Source organism: Mus musculus, chromosome 15 (assembly GCF_000001635.26).
Source record: "Mus musculus strain C57BL/6J chromosome 15, GRCm38.p6 C57BL/6J".
In the NCBI taxonomy this organism is placed as follows: Eukaryota; Metazoa; Chordata; class Mammalia; order Rodentia; family Muridae; genus Mus; species Mus musculus.
Window position 1 is genome coordinate 37,782,909 of NC_000081.6, and position 18,121 is coordinate 37,801,029.

General features: G+C 47.0%; 1 protein-coding gene across 21 annotated transcripts in view; it reads right to left on the minus strand.

Annotated features, from left to right (window-relative positions):
• Ncald (neurocalcin delta) overlaps positions 1–9,611 on the minus strand; it is a 426,345-nt gene extending 416,734 nt beyond the window's left edge. For 6 of the 21 annotated variants that reach the window (XM_030248649.1, XM_011245366.3, XM_030248653.1 and 3 more), the window contains exon 1: positions 8,988–9,152. The gene's annotated coding sequence lies outside the window, so the exon portion shown is untranslated. Of the gene's footprint in view, positions 1–8,987 lie in introns of all 21 variants that reach the window. The other 15 variants (XM_030248650.1, XM_030248647.1, XM_011245364.3 and 12 more) reach the window with 9 other exon arrangements.
• Between the last annotated feature and the right edge of the window lie 8,510 nt (positions 9,612–18,121).

The window sequence follows — 18,121 nt, forward strand, 5'->3', positions numbered from 1 at the left end:
CATCTGCTGGACCCAGTGTTGATCAGAAGACAGACACTAGTACTGATACCACTGACCAAGGCTACGTCTAGGACACAGGGGGGGGGGGGGGGGAAGGGAGCCAGCCAAGATGATATGGAGGCAACAACTGGAGTTACCCAGCCCATACACTGCCCGGTCCCCTACCAAGAAGCTGTGCTCTAAACAGGCAAAGTAAGCTGCCCTGGTCATTCTCTGGGAAATAAGCTGTCAAAAGCAGGATGCATCAGTAGCATTTGTGTAGGGCCAGGCCAGCTTCATGGTGTACAGGACCCCATACTAAGAAGGGCACCGCTACAGCCTCACAACCTTCCATCCTTCCCATCACCAACTTGAACTTTTCTCTCTCTCTCTCTCTCTCTCTCTCTCTCTCTCTCTCTCTCTCTCTCTCTCTCTCACACACACACACACACACACACACACACTCTGTCACACACACACACACACAATGGCTCTTGTTTTTTTATTTCTTTCAAACCCTACAGTTTATGTAGCTGATTTCCTGCTGTAAGGCAAACCTTTTCCTTCAGCTGGTGAGCTGGTGAAACTTAATTCTCTAAGTAACTTTGATCAAAGCAATGAAGATTCAGCTGATGTGGCGGGATACAACAGAGCAGTAGCTCACCTTTTATTTTTTGTTTCTCTTTCTTTTCCTTACTCTAGTTCAAAGTCAAACAGCAAAGTGGTTGGAAAACCAAACTCAGGCCCTCCCCTTCCCCAGAGAAACAGAACTCAAATACAATTGCCTCTCAGTGACTGGGTTCAGGTTCTTCCTCTGGGTAGGTGTTCAGTGCGGGAAACCAAACTCAATAATTCATGCACTAGCATGGGTGTTCCTGCTACAGCCCCCTTGGTGGGCTCCTGTCATTAAATTAGTAAGGCAGATGACGGAGCTGCACTGAACCTTACCTTGTACCCTTGGTACATGTATCTAGGCACCTGGCCGAAGGGTGGGAGTGCTGACACATGGTAAGGCTGGCTGAGGACCCAGCTGCACCTGTATAGAACATTTCTGAACAATGTTCTCTAAAGGGAGAGAAACTTGAGTCTGGCCTGCTTCTGAGTTCTTTCCTTAAAATGTCTCCAACACCCTCAGCCTTCCCTCAGACTTTCTCAGGGCATTTCTGAAAGCACTTGGGCAAGCCCTCAGCAGGAAGTGTCTGCAGCCTCTCCCCTCCATTCCCTCCAAGGCCATCGAGCAAAGCCAAGTGCAGAAGACTCCCTGTGAAGGTCAGGTCGGGCTAATATTGTCAGCCCCCGAACCCCCACTCGGTTTTGAAACAATGATGTATTCTAGGTTCTGGAGGGAGATAAAATCTAAGTCTGACACAGAATAGAGAATCAAGAAAGGCATGTGCACCCCTAAGCCTGGTGGTAGAATGAATGGGCTCCCCAAACTATGCCCCAGAACCAGAGAAAATTAACTTTTCTTTAGAAAAAAAAAAAAGGGACGCTCTTTGCAGATGCAAGTAAGGATACTGAAAAAGACCAGTGTGGGTGCTGAAGGTGGGCCTGTACCCCACGGAAAGTGGGCCTGCACCCCACAGAAAGTATCCTCAGAATCAACCACAGAGGAGAGGAAGACAGACTTTGGAGGCCAAAACACCCACAGCCAGCAGAAACTAAAAGAGGCAAGCCACCAGGCATGGTGACACACACCCAGAGTCCCAGAGGCTCAGAAGGCTAAGGAACATCTGAGCCCACAAGTTCAAGAGCAGCCTTGGCAACATAGGACTGCCCCATCTCTAAATAAATAAGTTAATTAATTAATTAATTAATTAACTAACTAATTATAATTGAAAGAACTATTTCTCTTTGAGCATCTAGAAAAAGTGGGGCTCAGCAACACCTCTGCCTCTGGATATAGAGCCTGCACAGCTGTGAGCGAATCAATGTATGTCTACTGTGTCAAGGTGCCTAGTTTGTGACAGTCGATTCCATGGACACAGGAAGCAAGGCCTGAACCCTGTGTGTCACTCATGACATCAACTTTTCAGGCAGCAGGGAGGGAAGCTCTGAGTCTTCTAAAAGCAGCCTTTTCCACATGCACAGAGGACTTCAGTCCAGTCCCAGAACGAGACCAACCTCTTTCCCCACTTCAGATGGCATGCACTTGGTGGCACTAATATCTGGTTCTCATGGAGCTTTCTTGGGCTACAAACCCCTCAAGCCATGCCTGAGTACTCAAGGGACCAGGTCCACCAGAACAACACTAGACATCAGATCACCTGGGCCTAGGGATGGTCTGCTACTGTAGAGCCAGTTAGAAGAACAAGAAATGTCCCTACTATTTCCACTGTCTGCCCAGACTCTCAGCCCAGTTCTACCGATTGTTCCCTGATCCCTGACCATTGGTGAGTCCCTCCATCTCTGGGTGCCCTGGTTCCCTTCACCCTTTACATGGGGTGGACCATGGGGCTCCAAAATGCCATGTTCTCTGCTCTGCCACCCTCCAGCCTTTCTTCTGTGTCCTTCAAGCAGTGCACTGGCTACAGCCCACTTAGCTTATGGTCAGGACAGTTTCGCCACTTGGGAGGTGCTAGGAGGTGAGAACAAGAGTGGCTAGGTACTTCCTGGACTACATAACTGCCTGCCAGGACAAAGCTGAAGAGCAGAGTTCTGTGGGCAGCACTCTGCAGCCAACCTGACTCCCAAAGTACTTCGAGAAACTGTTTTCACACTCCCCAGGCATAACACCACAAAAACACACACACACACAAACACACACACACACCTCATATACATACACACCTCATACATAACACACACCACACACACACACCACATATACCACACACATAACACCATACACATATACCATACATACACACTACACACATAACACCACACACACAAACACACACACACCTCATATACATACACACCTCATACATAACACACACCACACACACACACACACACCACATATACCACACACATAACACCATACACATATACCATACATACACACTACACACATATACTATACACACACACAAAACACACACTACACACACAGCACACAAACACACCACACACACACACTTCATACACATACACACCTCATACATAACACACACCACACACACACACACCACATATACCACACACATAATACCACACACATATACCATACATACACACTACACACACATAACACCACACACACATATACCATACACACACACAAAACACACATTACACACACAGCACACAAACACACCACACACACACATACACCATATGTACCACACACCACACCCACACACCACATGCACACACACACACAGACAGACACACGTAGACACACACATAGCCAATTCACTATCCCAACAGCTATATAAACAGCCCATTAACATAAGCTTGCTTCGTTTCTGCCACCCTTCATGGGACAAATGACAGAGTTTGCCAGACTAGATTGAATTCACACTTAGAATTCCAGGAGGTATTTCCCATGAACAACTGGTCAACCTATCTGAGGAAAATGTCTCAGATCCATGTCTACTTCTGCTCCCAAATTTAATACCACACAGGACAAAGATGACGATGTTTCAGTCCTGTGGGTGTGGGAGAAACCCCTCACACCTCTGCAGCCTTTTCTCTCCTCCCACTCCCTGTCAGGATCCTTCTGGGTGTGCGACATGGAGGCATTCTGGAAAGCAATCTGGTAGTTGCAAGAGATTGAATATAGAGTGTCAAGCGATCCAGCAGTGTCAGCTCTGAGTGCTCAGCCAAAGGAGAAACATGAACATACACTTACATGCCTATGTTAGTAGTGTGTTATGCACAAGAGCAACAGATGGGAGCCGCTGCCATGCCCAGCAACAGACAAATGGAGAGCCGGTCTGCTGTATGCAGTCAATGGAATGTACTCGGTCTTAATTAGGAAAGAAATCCCAGTATCTATCACAACATGGAGAACCTAAAGGCATTCAGTTAAGTGGAATAAATCAGTCACAAAAAGGTGAATATTAGGCACCACACCAATCACATGCTCTGACTCACGGGGCAGAAAGGAGGAAGGTGGCTGTCAGGGACTGAGGAGAGAGAAGAATGGGGAACTACTGTTAATGAGCCCAGAGCTTCAGTTCAGAAAGAGAAAAAACAGGCTGTAGAGAGGGGTGGCCAGAGACACAGTAACACAGATGTTCTCAGTGACACAAAATAGTCCACTTAAAGTGATTAAAATGGCAAACTTTATACCATTTATATATTGTCACACTTTTAATGTATTTAAGGAATACTTATTCCTCATTTAGTACACAAGCCATGTTCCTGGGACTACTTCAGCAAATCTTAAACAAAAGCTCTTTGTCCCCACCAAATGAGCTCAGCTCTTATGCTATGCCATTACTGCTGTTATGGTCCAAGCTCTTGTTGATCTGTTCCATGAATTAATTAAAAGGAAGAAGCCATGGTTGCAATAGGAAAGGTCTCCCATAGACTCATAGGTCTGCACTTGGTGAGGCAATTTTGGGAGAATCTTTAAACTTTCTCAGGTGGACCTAGCTAGAGGGAGTGGGGTAGGTCAGTGGGGGCATATTGCGCCCCCCCTGCCCCCCCACTTCCCGCTGCTTCTTATCCCAGTCTCTGTTTTCTAGCCATCATGAGGTGAACAGTCTGTGCCAGCCACTCCAGTTCCCAAAGTTTGTTCCCAAAGCACTAAGCTACAGAGAACCTTCAGAAACTAAGCAAAATATGCACTTCCTCTTTTAGAGTTACCCACAGTAGGTATTTGGTAACAGCCACAAAACGACTAACACAGGAACTCAAGCCAGTTCTGCTGCATCCTGAGAACCTAGCGCAGTGTAGAGCAGGTCCAAACTGCTCTGAATCATCCTTTGAATGCGTGGATGTGAGAAGCCCCCCCACCCCCCGCCACACACACGCACACACACAGAGAGAGAGAGAGAGAGAGAGAGAGACCTGTGTCTTCCTTTTCCCTCTTTTCTCCAACCCGGAGATGCTTTTAACTTCTCAAAGTTATGGAGTTGTCTTTTTGGAAACAGAGAATCGAGCCCTAGTAACCCCCCTTTAACCATCCTGTTCACGAGTAATACGTGTGTATATCTAAGTGCGTACATTGTGATTCTTCAGTCCCAAATTCCACTTATTATAAGCCATGTGACCTTTTTAAGTTTTTTAATTCTCCAAAGCCTGGTCCTCTCATCTGGAATGTAGATGTGCCACCAGAAGTCTACAGAACATCTGTTTCACAACCCACAATTAAAGGGCCTGTCTCCTGATGGCATCAGGTTTCTGCAAGAGAAGTAGCCTTGCTCCTCAGCCTGTGGCTCAGGAGTTAAAAGATCTAAGATGCAACAATGAGCTGGAGCGAGCCACTGTGAGCAATGTCAAGGTAGAGGCTCCCTCTTCCTGCCTGATGTACAAAACCCAGACCATGTAAAGGTTAGTGCCCCCCAGATAGCCTACAGTAAGAAGGAGCCCAAAATGCCACCAACTCCAAGAGGGCAAACCAAGATGAGCAAGAGGGCAGGTTCTGCTAACGATGCTTGAGTCACAATTCCAGTTCCAAGGGGGTCTGACTCATGTGTGTTGCATATACACACGCAGGCAAACATCCACACAAATAAAATAAAATAAAATAAAATAAAATAAAATAGAAAAATTGTCTGCGTTGGGGAGTTCCTAACACAACAGACTTGAATTCTACTTGAAATAAGGTTTTCTGGGGCTGGAGAGATGACTCAAGGGTTAAGAACCCTTGTTGCTCCTGCAGAGGACCCAGGTTTGATTCCCACGATCACATGTTATAGCTCCAGTTGCAGGAAATCCAATGCCTTCTTTGACTTGTCCATGCACCAGCACACACATACATGCAGGCAAAACATTCATACACACAGGATAAAGTCAATTCGTCTAAAGAAAAAAATTGTTTCCTAGAGGGAAAAAGTTACTACAAATATTATACTCTAGGCAAAGCACACAGAGCTCACAGAAAATGTGTTGTCTGCGTGGTGGTTTATCATCACAGTGGAAAGTTCCTGCTTTCTTTTATGGGTCCCTTCTGTCCCTGAATTCTGCCTTCACTGTCCTCCAATGAGAGTCTCTAGGATAGGAAGAATGAGGACAAAAGCTGTCACCACCTCCAAATCCCATACCCTGACAGACATCACTAATTGACCACAGCCTCCTCTCCTGCTGAGCCTGGCCCCAGCTTTCTAAGCAGCCACTACCAATCAATCAGAGATGACATGTAAAATGAAACCCACTTGTGTGGCTCCAGCCTAGGGGCTGGCTAGGTTTTTCTATAAAGAAGGAAGTCTGTATTGCACATTCTTATTTCTGTTTTTGTTTCATTCGTAGTCCTTTAAAACAGGGAAAGGCAGGCTCTTCCCTCAAACCTGCTTGCTAAGCCTTGAAGCCAGCCTGAAGGCCTGTGGAGAGCAAGGTACCATCTTAGCTTACTGCAGGCTCCTTGGGGCAGCTGCAGAGTGCTCAGAAATGGAAGCTCTGAGACATATCCTAAGCACTCAGCAAATTGCCTGAAACGTGACATCAATGACAGGTTTCTTACTCTCATCAGACCCTCGGAAACCCACGCCAGAAGGAAGTGATAACCCAAGGAAGGGCCAGAGAGTCAGGCTGGCCCTGACCTTTCTTATCCCCTGAACTTGATAGGTATTCTTCCACCCTGTAGCCAAGCTTGAGGAAAAGCTAAGGGAAGAGGAGTTAGGATTTTCTCCACTGCTCATCTGCCTCTAACAACTGGAAGAGTGCATCTGAGCTTGGACCAGTAGCTCTTATCTATGAACCCAGAGTGTACTATATGGGAGCAGGGGTCTGCAGCTTAGCCTCAGCTACAGAGCAGGCTGGGGCTAGGGCTGCTTAAGATCCTGTCTCAAAAATATTGGGAGAAAAAGGACAGGTGTGAAAACTAAGGTGAAATGCCCGGCTTGCGACTCCCCCGCACTCTCTGATGCTTTTCTTATAATGAATTAAGGACAAAGACTTGCTTGGTCCTCCTTATACTCTCCGTGTTCAATTCTGGCTTGAGAGAAAGCGACTAGATTTTGCTTAACTTATTCATTCAGTGAATACCTGGCTAAACCCCAAATCTCTTTTCCCAGTCCTAGCAGGAAGATTCATCCATAGGTCACTATGCAGGGTGATTCTGTGCCTGTGTACCTATGCCTAGGATGCTACAGCAGCGTGAAAAGGAACAGCCACCTGGAAGGGCAGTATCCAGCGCCTGCTGACTGCAGTGGGTAGCATCTGGATAGGAAGTAGATACAAGAGTTGACAGGAAGGAGGGGGCTGACAGGTGCTCCTGCTAATGGGGGTGGGGTGCTGCCTGAGAAAGGCTTGGTGAGATTAGGACAGCGTTGCATGTGTTCTTGAAGTCTGGGTTTTATCTGGAAAGCTTCTGACAAGCCTTCAAAGGAAGTCAGCCAGAGGGACTAGCTTAGATTTTTGTTTTCAGAATGATTGTCCACAGGATGTAGAATGAACTGGAACAAGAAGGTTTTGATTGGGAGCGGTAAGCCAGCTGGAATGTAACCGCAGCAATTCAGGCAAGAAGGAAATCAATCAACAACCACAAAAATAGGAAAGGGTCACATTCACTTGGTTCTACCTATACCCAGCTTGATGGATCTGAGGGCCACATCCAATTTGTGTAGCATCCCTGAGGTAAGTTTGATACCTACCAGCAGCATCCTTCTCGCTCCAGGAACCACAGGAGAGGTGAAGGCGGCCAGCTCATAAGAGCTGTTCTGATCTGAGCCAGAACTCAAATATAACATCTGGCTGCAAAACCCTTGCTGGGTATGTCCACAGCTGTGTTGGCTTGCGTATCTGGATATTGAGTTACAGCTTCTCTACCCCACCCCACTACACTACACTCCGCGTCTGTGTGCGTCCCTCCCCCTCTCACCTTTCTCTCCACCACATATGCCCCTCCTTTGCAGTCCCTGGCATCATTGCCTTGGGCATGAAACTCAAGCATCTCCCAGTTGGAGTAAAAAACTTCACAAGCCTTGCCAATTCGGCCTAACCAAACTCGGCCAGCAACCCAGCTCCCGGTTAACACAGTGCCCTATGACTGTTCTTTTCAATTAGTCAGAATCAGGAAAACTTTGAGCAAAGGCTTCTGTGGTTTCCTTCTCAGAGAGCTGAATTTGGCACCTCGGCTTCTGTGTTTCATACTAGTCCACTGAAGACTTGAACCTGCATCTTCAGTTGGGGGGCTGTCCTTTAGGAACACAGGCAGACTAGCCTGCAGCCTCGGACAGATTCACCCGCAGGAAGAGCATATGAAGTCTTCCTCCATCCTCCCCACCTCCTCAATCCGCCCCCTTCTCTGCACGAAAGTTACAGAAAGCATTTGCAGCGAGAAACTTGTGTATTGTTTCCTGCGGACAGGGAGACCTCCTGCCCCTCCCGGGCTGATACAACCCACTTTGCACATCCTGCTTCTCCGAAGCTAAAAATAAATCCGGTATGCACTGAAAACTCTCCACGTCTCCCTAGCACACACTTCCCCCGCCCCGCGAGGTTCCAGACACGAGAATCTTTCTCTTTAAAACGCAGCGGATTTCTGCCGCAGGTTCCAGCAGCACCTTCGGCGGCCCTTAGCCCCCTCCCCAGCCACCCACCTCCCCCACGGGCTTCCTGCAGCTTTTCACTGTGGACTCTGCAGGCCCGGGCCGGTACCGACGTCCCTGACCCGGGGAGAGCATGCTCCGGACATTCCCCGACCGCCAGGCTCGCCGACGCCCCCTTTCGAGCTAGCGCGCCTCGCCGGGTCCCTAGCAAAGTTGCTGTCTCCTCTCTAGCCACCAGCCTGGGGCGTATCGGTTTAAAGCTTGTTGGTCCCTGCAAGGCGCCGGCGTGGGGTTGTGGGGGAGGGCAGGGAAATTGACAAGGTGGGTGGCACTGGGGAGGAGCTGCAAGGACCGGGTTCTGGGGGGCCCCGCGATCCCCGCCATCCTGGGCTCGCGCCTCACCGAGAGCTCTTCTCCCCCTGCCGCCGCTCCCGGCTCGGGTCCCGCTGCTAACCCGCCCAGCTGCGGCTCCCGCTCCCTGCTAGAGGAGGGAAGGCGCTGCGACTCACCGCCAGGGCCGCTCCCAGCGTCTGTGTCGCCGCGGGCGAGGCGGCGGCGCCTTTCCTCCTCCCGCCTCCCCCTGGACAGCTCGCCGCAGCCGCGCCCCCCTCCCCAGCCTCGCTCGCTGACCGCTCCCCACCGTGGACGTGGCCTCTCCGTGCGATGTGGCTCGGCTGCTTCTGTCGGGGTGAGGGGACCAGCCGAAGCTGGGATGCACAGGTGCAGGGGCAGCCCCGCCTTGTACTGCTGCAGCCGCTGGCCTCAGCCGGGTTCCCTCGGATCCTAGCCCACCGCAAGCTTCAGCCAAGCAGTGCCCAGTGGGTGTTATCTGTGTGCTGTTAACGTCAGATTCAACTTAGAATTATTCCCCATGCTTTCATTGCGAGACCTGGCGTTCCTGTCACCTCTCAGTTATTCAAGGGATCCTCGAGAGCCTTTTAAAAAGCACCCCCCAATCCCACCCCGCAAAAAACCCTCTCTTGCACCAATAGGTCTACGATGAGGTGGGAAGCCTCCTCTTTTTTACTGGCCTATTCTCTTCTCAGCGCTTTCTGTCAAGGGATGGCTTAGCAAGGACTCGCTCAGGAAAGATGGACAGCAAAGGGGCGTGTTTCTTACACTATTCCTCCCTGCAGAATGTCACCAAACTCTGTCCCTGGTGAAGATAGTGAGAAGCAAATGTCTTGTCAATGCAATCATCCAGTGTTTATCAGGTGTCTTCTTGCTGTGTTGGCCACTCATGACCTCGGAAAAGCCACTTTAACTTTTTTTGTTGGTTAACCCAGGTGACGTTTCATCAATTAAAAAAAAAAAACAAAACAAAACAAAAAAACCAAAATCCTTCTTATTTAAAAATAACAAAGCAGTAAAGAAACGGTGCTTGGGTCATGCGTGTTAGCAAGATTCCTGGCCTTGCGTGTTGGCAAGATTCCTTCATAAGATGATCAGAGAAATGGCATTACCAGCCGAGGAGATAACTCCAGCAAAGTACTCGCTAGACAAGCATGGCCACCTCAGAGATCCACCACCAGAACCTATGTAAAACTGCCTGGTGAGGTGGTATGGGTTTGTTAACACCAGAGCTGGGAGGTAGAGACAGGCACCTTCCTGGGGCTCCCTGACCAGCTAACCCCACCAGGCGAATGAGAGACCCTGTCTCAAAACAGCCAGGTGCACAGTGACTGATGAAAGAGACTCAGGGGTGACCTCTAGCTCCCCTCACCACACCCACAGCCCCGCCCCCGTCCCGTCCCCGCCCCCCCCCCCCCCCCCAAGCGCGCAGAGACAGAGACTTTTAGATCCTTGCAGTCGCTTATGCCAAAGGGTTCATCTAACTGAAATCACTCTTCCCTAGGTCTAATTTGACTGAAGAGCAAATTGAAATTCAGAATTTTGCCTAAAGTAGATTCAAAGATTAGCCCAGCATTTTAGGCAAGCTCTGGAGTTACCTGGGGAGTTATGTCTTTGTTTGTTTATGTATTTAAGCGCTAGCCCCGGACCCTCTCCCGAGGGATTCAGACTTGTAGCTCAGGGGTGTGACCTAACAAGGATCTGTTTTACAAAAGCCCCCAGAGAGTCTGTGGTACATATGGTATTGGAAGTTACCATAGGTTTAGCCTGAGACAACTCCAAAACACAGTTTTGAGGCCAGAAAAGATCTCAGCTGCTATTGCAAACTCAAAGGTCCCTAGAGATGAACGTAGGTGACGAATCAGTGACCTATTGTGGGTTTACAGAGGCAAATGGGAATGGGGGATTGCTGTGATCTCAGTGCCTCCTCCCACATTCCATACCAACCACAGTTGCGCAGTGTGGCAGTTTGGGAGGTACTTCCCAGTGGGAGGGGTAGGGTTGGGGCCAGTGAGTTTCAGATCTCTGGAGCCCTGGCTAGTTACTGTCATGTCAGCCTGGCTAAAAGCCCAGTTAGCCCTAGTGTGTGTTTTTTCCCAGGGTGCTATTTGCCCTTCCATGTTTCCTACCATAAGTTGAAGGCACACGTGGCCCTCACCAGATGCAGTTGTTGCAACTTAGACTTTCCAACTGCCAGAACCATGAGCCAAGATAAACCCTTTTCTTTATAAATTACTCAGCCTCTGGTATTCTGCTATGGCAACGGAAACAAACTAAAGCAAGGATCCGTGGCTCTGAAGAGGGCAGCCTCATTTTTCCGCGTGAGACATGCATGTCTGGTACAGCCATCATTTTTTTTTTCAATTTATTTTTGTTTAGGTTAATTTTTTTTCCCCAGAGAAGTCAGAAGTTCATTGTTTAATGTGTGTTTTTTTCTCTAATTTTAAAATAATAACTAATTTCAAGATATTTTCAGGCTATGTAAGCAAAAAGAAGGGTTTGTAGGCTACAGAATGCTCCAGCCATCAGTTTCTCGTCCGTGGTACCCGTGTTCTCAGTAAACAGCGGAAGAGCAATGGAAGGAGGCTGTGATGAAAGTGGCTGTTCCTCTAGCAGAGAGCTTTTATCCACTTTGTAATTATTTAATGGGCTTGACTTTCAAAAAAAAAAAGCTTTATTGAGATGCAAATGTGTTAGTCTCTCCTTATTTGATGTTTTGCTTCCTGCTCCATTTATTCGAAGTCAACCCAGTCCTAAGTTTTTAGATGCATACTGTTTTGCAGACCAAGATGAACTCACACACCATCCTGCCCAGGATATGGACCTTTGTATCCACACTGGCATACAGCACTCACCAGTCACTCACTGTCAGACCCATTTACCAGTCGGCCTCTTCAGTATCTCCGTGCCTGTGTGATCCTTCCTTTATTTACTAATGGCCCCAAAGTTCAGGAGGTTTGAGGGGTAGAAAAATAATTAATTAATTATTCTCAGCAGCGTGATTTTCTACCCACTCAAGTGGCTTGTGTTCCTGAAAGAAACACACACACACAACCTTTATATTTTAATATGCCTTAAACAGCACAATAGCTGGGCATTGCCTAACCTCTATACTGTTAATATACTTCCCACCAATAATTCTGAGTTATTACTTACTAATCCTGTGTTCTATCTTGGCTGCTCTAAACCCAGTTGGGCACCCTCTGGGCCTCACTCTCCGGGCTCCTTCACGTGGTGGCCATGCCTCTGTCCTGCACTAAGCTTTCCTGGCTCCTTCACGTGGTATAAGACTCTGGGGAGCCTTAACTTACCAGGGACCCCCTGAGTGAACCACGTGGAGCTGGGATTGATGCAAAAAGCAAGAGGAATTTATTATTCCGGTGCACTCGGGTCCTCCCAGACCCCCAGACCCAAAGGGGCGGCGGCGACCCCCAGTACCAGTTCAGCGAGTTTTTATATGGTTTCTAGGGGCAGAATAGAGTATCAGCAACTAGGCGCAATATGATTGGTGGAACAGTGCACCCTTTAAACTGATTGGTTTTTGTTTGGTTTGGTTTGGTTTGGTTTGGTTTGGTTTGGTTTGGTTTGGTTTGGTTTGGTTTGGTTTGGTTTGGTTTGGTTTGGTTTTTCAAGACAGGGTTTCTCTGTATAGCTCTGGCTTTTAGGGAATGAGATGGTGACAAGGACTTCCCTTGTCTGAAGGTGAGCAAAGATCAGTCCTATGGAATGTGTCCCCACCCGCAGGTCTGTTCCCACCTTGTCGTCTGAGAAATGCTAATTAGCCCCTTCCTTCCAGAGGGATGAGTGTTTCATGACCTTCCCAAAGTTCCTATGCTGACCTTTTCAGTGGCAGCCATGCCTCTCTGTCCTGCACTAAGCTCTCCTGGCTCCTTCACTGTGGCGGCTAAGCCTCTCTGTCCTGCACTCTTCCCAGGCTTGGCGTCTCTCCTCTCCTTCACACTCTCCTAGAGTGGAGGACCTCCTTCTCCCTCCTCCCAGTCCTAAATCCAGGAATCCTAAAATCCTGCCTCTGTCTGTCCTCCCCAGCTATTGGATGTTGGCATCTTTATTTACCAATCCGAACCAACTGGGGACAAGTTCCCAGAAGCTACTTGAAGACACTCTCATGCAAACAGTTTTTGGGTAACATAATTAGCATTCATAATACAAGCAGCTACATTGAGGCACAGGAAGCAACTGGGCATAAAACATGAAAGGAGTCATTAACTGGGTATCATGCCAGCGTATTGGGATGCTTGTATAAAACATAGTATATACAGGATTAAATAGTCTCTGAGGTTTCCAGCTCCCACCAAGCATTATGGGGCACACAACCTAAGAATACAAGACGTTTTTCATAAATACACAAAATTATATAACCATGCCACAATTGTGTTTAGAGTTAATGCCATCCTCCCCCAAAGAAATCTCCCACTGATTCTGATGCCTTACACCCTACCCCCTACCCTGGTCCACTGTTACAAACTCTCTTGACATCACCTTGGGTTGGCACCATAGCAAACTTGGCTGCCAACCGCCATCTCTACCAGTCTGCTGCCTCAGACTAAGGAGTTTGCTGTATGGCTGCTCTTAGTCCTCCTAACCACAAGGTACATTAGAGTATAACAAGTGTACCTTTCTTCCTGCAAGTACCATTTGCCTTCCACCTTGGCACTGAAGATGTCAGTTCAGGACCTTTTGGAAAATTCCACCAGACCCCTCCCCTCTGGAAGGGGAAGGCTAATTAACATCCCATAGGACTGACCAACCATCGGCCACCTGCAGGTGAGGGAGGCCCACAGCAGTTAAACACATTGTGCAGGACAGACCCTGCCATCTCATTTCCTGAAGACCAATCAGTTTAAAAGTCACACCGTTCTACCAATCACTTTGTGCCTAATGGCTGCTGCTCTGAAAACTGTATACAGACTGACCAAATGGGCTGGGGGCAGAAGGGGTTGGGAGCCCGCCATCTCTCCTTCTGGAGTAGGATGACCCCCAACTCCTTGGAACAATAAATTCCTCTTGCTTTTTGCATCGATTTGTGACTCCTCGTGGTTCACTCAGTAGGCTAAGGCTCACCAGAGTCTTACAGCACTTCCCTGATACTGTGCAGATACCTACTTAGTACCACTAACACAACATTCAGGAGTACTTAGTGCTGAACAATGGCTGAGTGAAGCCTGCACCAGCTTGCTTCCTCCATCTTGCTAGGAATTTGGAGTTTTAGAATATTGCCTTGTTTCTATGAAATCCAAAGTCAACTTGATGAGATTTAGAGTCACCATGGTAACAAAACTCTGGGCATGTCTGTAAGGCCATTTCTAAAACCATTTAGCTGAGAAGGGAAAACACGCTTTAAATGTGGGCAGCATGATTACAGGGCCGGGGTTCCAGAGGGAATAAAAAGGAGATGAATATAGACCAGCATTCAGCGCTCTCTGCATCTTGACTGCTGGTGTGATCAGCCTCCTCACGTTCCTGCTGCAGTGACTTTCCTGTATTGATGGTCTGTATTCTCAAACTGTGAGCTAAAATAAACTTTCCTTTCTTTAAACTGATTTTATCAGGCAGTTCGTTGTAGCAAGGAGAAAATTTAACTGACACAATCGGAAACCAGCACCCGTCTTGAATCCCTTCCAACCTCGCCAGTAACGGGCGCACAGTCTGCTACTAAGCTGAGGACTTTGCAGCCTGGCACAATGACCATGGGGTGGCATATGTCTCAGACCTGCTGGCCCAGTTCCTGCCCCTCTGCTCTCTGTCCAGCTTCCCTGCCACTTCACTCACCTCTGCTGTGCCTGATCTTGAGCACAGGCTCTGTTTTCTAGAGACTCCCAAGATATCCAGTAAGCTCCAGCCATATTAGCTTTGTTTCTGGATGGGCCCTGGATTTTCCCCCCAATTGAGAGCCTTCGCATGGTTTCCTCCTGGCTCTTTCCTTATTTGTTTTAAGGTGTTTGCCTATACAAATTGTTGACATGCATACTGATCAGCTACATCCCCTTTCCCCTATATGTCTGTCTATTATTTCCTCTTGGTAAATTATAAGTTCCACAAGAGCAAGGACATTGTCATGTTTAGTGCTTTTACAGAGAGCCTATGGGAGTCCCTTAGGAAATAATTTGGAATAAGTGGGCACAAAATTGGCACTGTGATCTCACTAATCCAAAATCAATACATTTAGCTACTCCCTTGATTAAAAAATAGCTACTTAGTTCCTAATGTTGACCAAAGGGGACAGTGCCTGCAACTGCTGATTTCACTGAGCATAATGTAGTCTGAGGTCACCCATGCTGTCATAAATGACACTTGCTTTTTAAAAAAAGCTGGAAGATATTCTGTCCCATTCATGCATATCACCTTTTCTTCTTATTTGCATCTTATGGATGCTCATGTTGGCTCTCGAATCTTCTTAGCTGTTCCTTAAGAACTGTTGGGATTCGTGCTGCAGCGAGCCTAGGGAGTCTGGCCGGGCATCTCTTGGGCATAGTGGTCATAACTCCAGAAGGGAGATTGCTGGGTTTTGTCGTAATTCTGTTTTAAGTTTTTAAAGGAATTTTCATAATGTTTTCCATAAGGAGTAAGCTAATTTGTATCCTCACCAACAGTGTGAAACAGGCAATGGGGGCCACTCCTCTTGAAACACTGGACAGGTATTAAGCATTGTTTAAAAATATTAAACTCACTACCAACATCACTGGTGCATTCTTTATGTTCTGTGCTAAGAACTCCTGATGTTCCTGGTCTGTAAATAAGCAAAGATGTTGGAAAAGGAGCTTTCTGACTCCCTAACTAACTAGCAGCTCTTGGACTCTTCTTTGTTGCCCTCTCTGTCCTGAGCAAAAGAACTGTCAGTCAACAGAAGCAAGGCTACTTTTATGTCACATTAGCCATTCTGAACATGCCGTAGGTTCCCAAGAAAACTACACAATGAGCTTAGTTGATGTGCCAGCTCCTGAAGGTGAAGCCATAGCCAGGGCTATTTCCACTTGTAATGGAGTTGTTGGTATCAGATTTCCAGATGACCCAACAACCATTTCCTCCTAGGCCAGAGGGGGAGCATTTGCTCCTGCCTACCAGAGAGGGAGGACCTGTGCTAGAGTCAAGCCTGTGTGGTGGGTGACATTTCACCTTTATTTTCCCAATGGTTAGCAGTAATGGGCATTTTTTCATCTATCTTTTGTCTATTCATGTGCCTTCTTCTCAACAATGTCCATATTCAGGTTCATCCTGTTTTGTTTTGTTTTGTTTTGTTTTGTTTTGTTTTGTTTTGTTTTGTTTTGTTGAGACATGATCTCATTATGTAGCCCTGTAGTTTGAGTTTCTTGTCTGTTTTAAAATTTAAAAATCACATTTGTTTGTTTGTTTGTTTGTTTGTTTGTTTATGGATGGGAAGGCGTGTTCCACACATGCATGACGAGCCTTTGGGAGTTGGTTCTTTCCTCCCAACACACGGAATGGGAAGTGAATATAAGTGGGAAGGCTTGGTTGTAACCATCCTCTACCTATTGAGCTATCTCCTGTCCAACCCCATACATGGGATTTTGTTCCTTGTTATGTTTTAAATTTAATATGCCCCCACGGGCTCATTTAAAAACAACAACAACCAGTCTTCAGGTGGTGGCTCTATTTTGAAGATATTAGAACCCTTGGGACTGGGTTCTGAATGGAAAACAAAAGTATCCAAGGATGGGTGACCTTTACAAGTTACTTAGAGCCTCTCTCTTTCTCCATCTCTCTCTATGTGTGTCTCTCTGTCTCTGTCTCTCTCTCTCTGTGTCTCTGTCTCTCTCTGTCTCTCTGTCTCTCTGTCTCTCTGTCTCTGTCTCTCTCTCTCTCTCTCTCTCTGTCTCTCTCTCTGCCTCATGGTCTACAGCGGTGTCAATAGCAGCTGCCACACACTCCTGTCAGCATGGACTCTGCCATGATGGGCTGATTTGAATGAAGCCATGAGCCAGATCAGTCCTTCCTTAGCTCAGTTCTTACTGTCTGGTATTTTGTTTATTACAGCAATGAGAAAGGTAACCAATACAACCCTGACCAGACAGACGGCTTGCATTCTTTTTTCTCCCAGCCCATAGTGGCTGCTATTGCCTCCATCACAGGATTTTAGGTTGATATGTTTCCCCAGAGTGTCTGAGGTCAATACAGTCCCATTTGCTGATTTTTGCTTTCATTGTCTGTGTTTGGGGGCCAAATCCTGATCTCTCCCACAACCCCCCAAAGCTCACCAACAAACCAATGTTGCAGGCTCTCTCCCGTGTGTTTCTCTTAGCAATTCAGCTTCAGGTCTTTAAATCACTTTGAGTTAATTTTGAATACAGTACAGACAAATGGCCAACTTCCTTCTTCAGACTGACACCAAGTTTTCTGTTTATTGAGATGTCATCCTTCCTATTATGTGCTCTTGGTGTCTTGGTGGGTTCATTTCTGGACACACTATCTTATTAATTTATGTGTCTATTTTTATCCCACGACTATGCTGTTGTTAGCACTAGAACTTTGAAATCAAGTAGTGTGGTTCCTCCACTCATGTCTGTTTATGATTACCTTGGCTAGTCCGTGCATTGTGTGGTTTCATATGCATTTACATGTCATTTAAAATTTATATTTATTTTATTTTATTTATATGTATGGGCTTTTTGTCTTGTAAGTGTGTGTGTGTGTGTGTGTGTGTGTGTGTGTGTGTGTGTGTGTGCCACATGTGCCTGGTGTCCTCAGAGGCCAAAAGAAGGCATCAGATAGCTGTAACTGAAGTTATAGATAGTTGTGAGCCACCAAGTGAACACCAGAAATCAAACTCAGGTCCAGAGCAATAATTACTTTTAACTGAACTGTCTCTCTAGCCTCATGAACACCATTTTGTTTGTCTTTCTCTTTTCCTGGAGTCCCAGGTGCCCCCCTGAAATGATGAACACAAAAGACGCGTGAGGCTTCGCCATTGCTAATGGGATTGGAAGATGGTTTGCTCACTTTGGAAAACCACTGGCAGCTTCTCAAAAATGTTAAGGATAAAGTCAGAGACAAGTTAGAATCCCACACCAAGAAACAAAAGAAATGTGAGCATGTACCCACACAGCATTAGTCATTATAGAGAATGAGTTCAGCCTACAGCCCCAAAAATTGATGGAGGGAAAAATACAATGTGGAATAAATGGAATAGTATTGGGCCATAATAATAA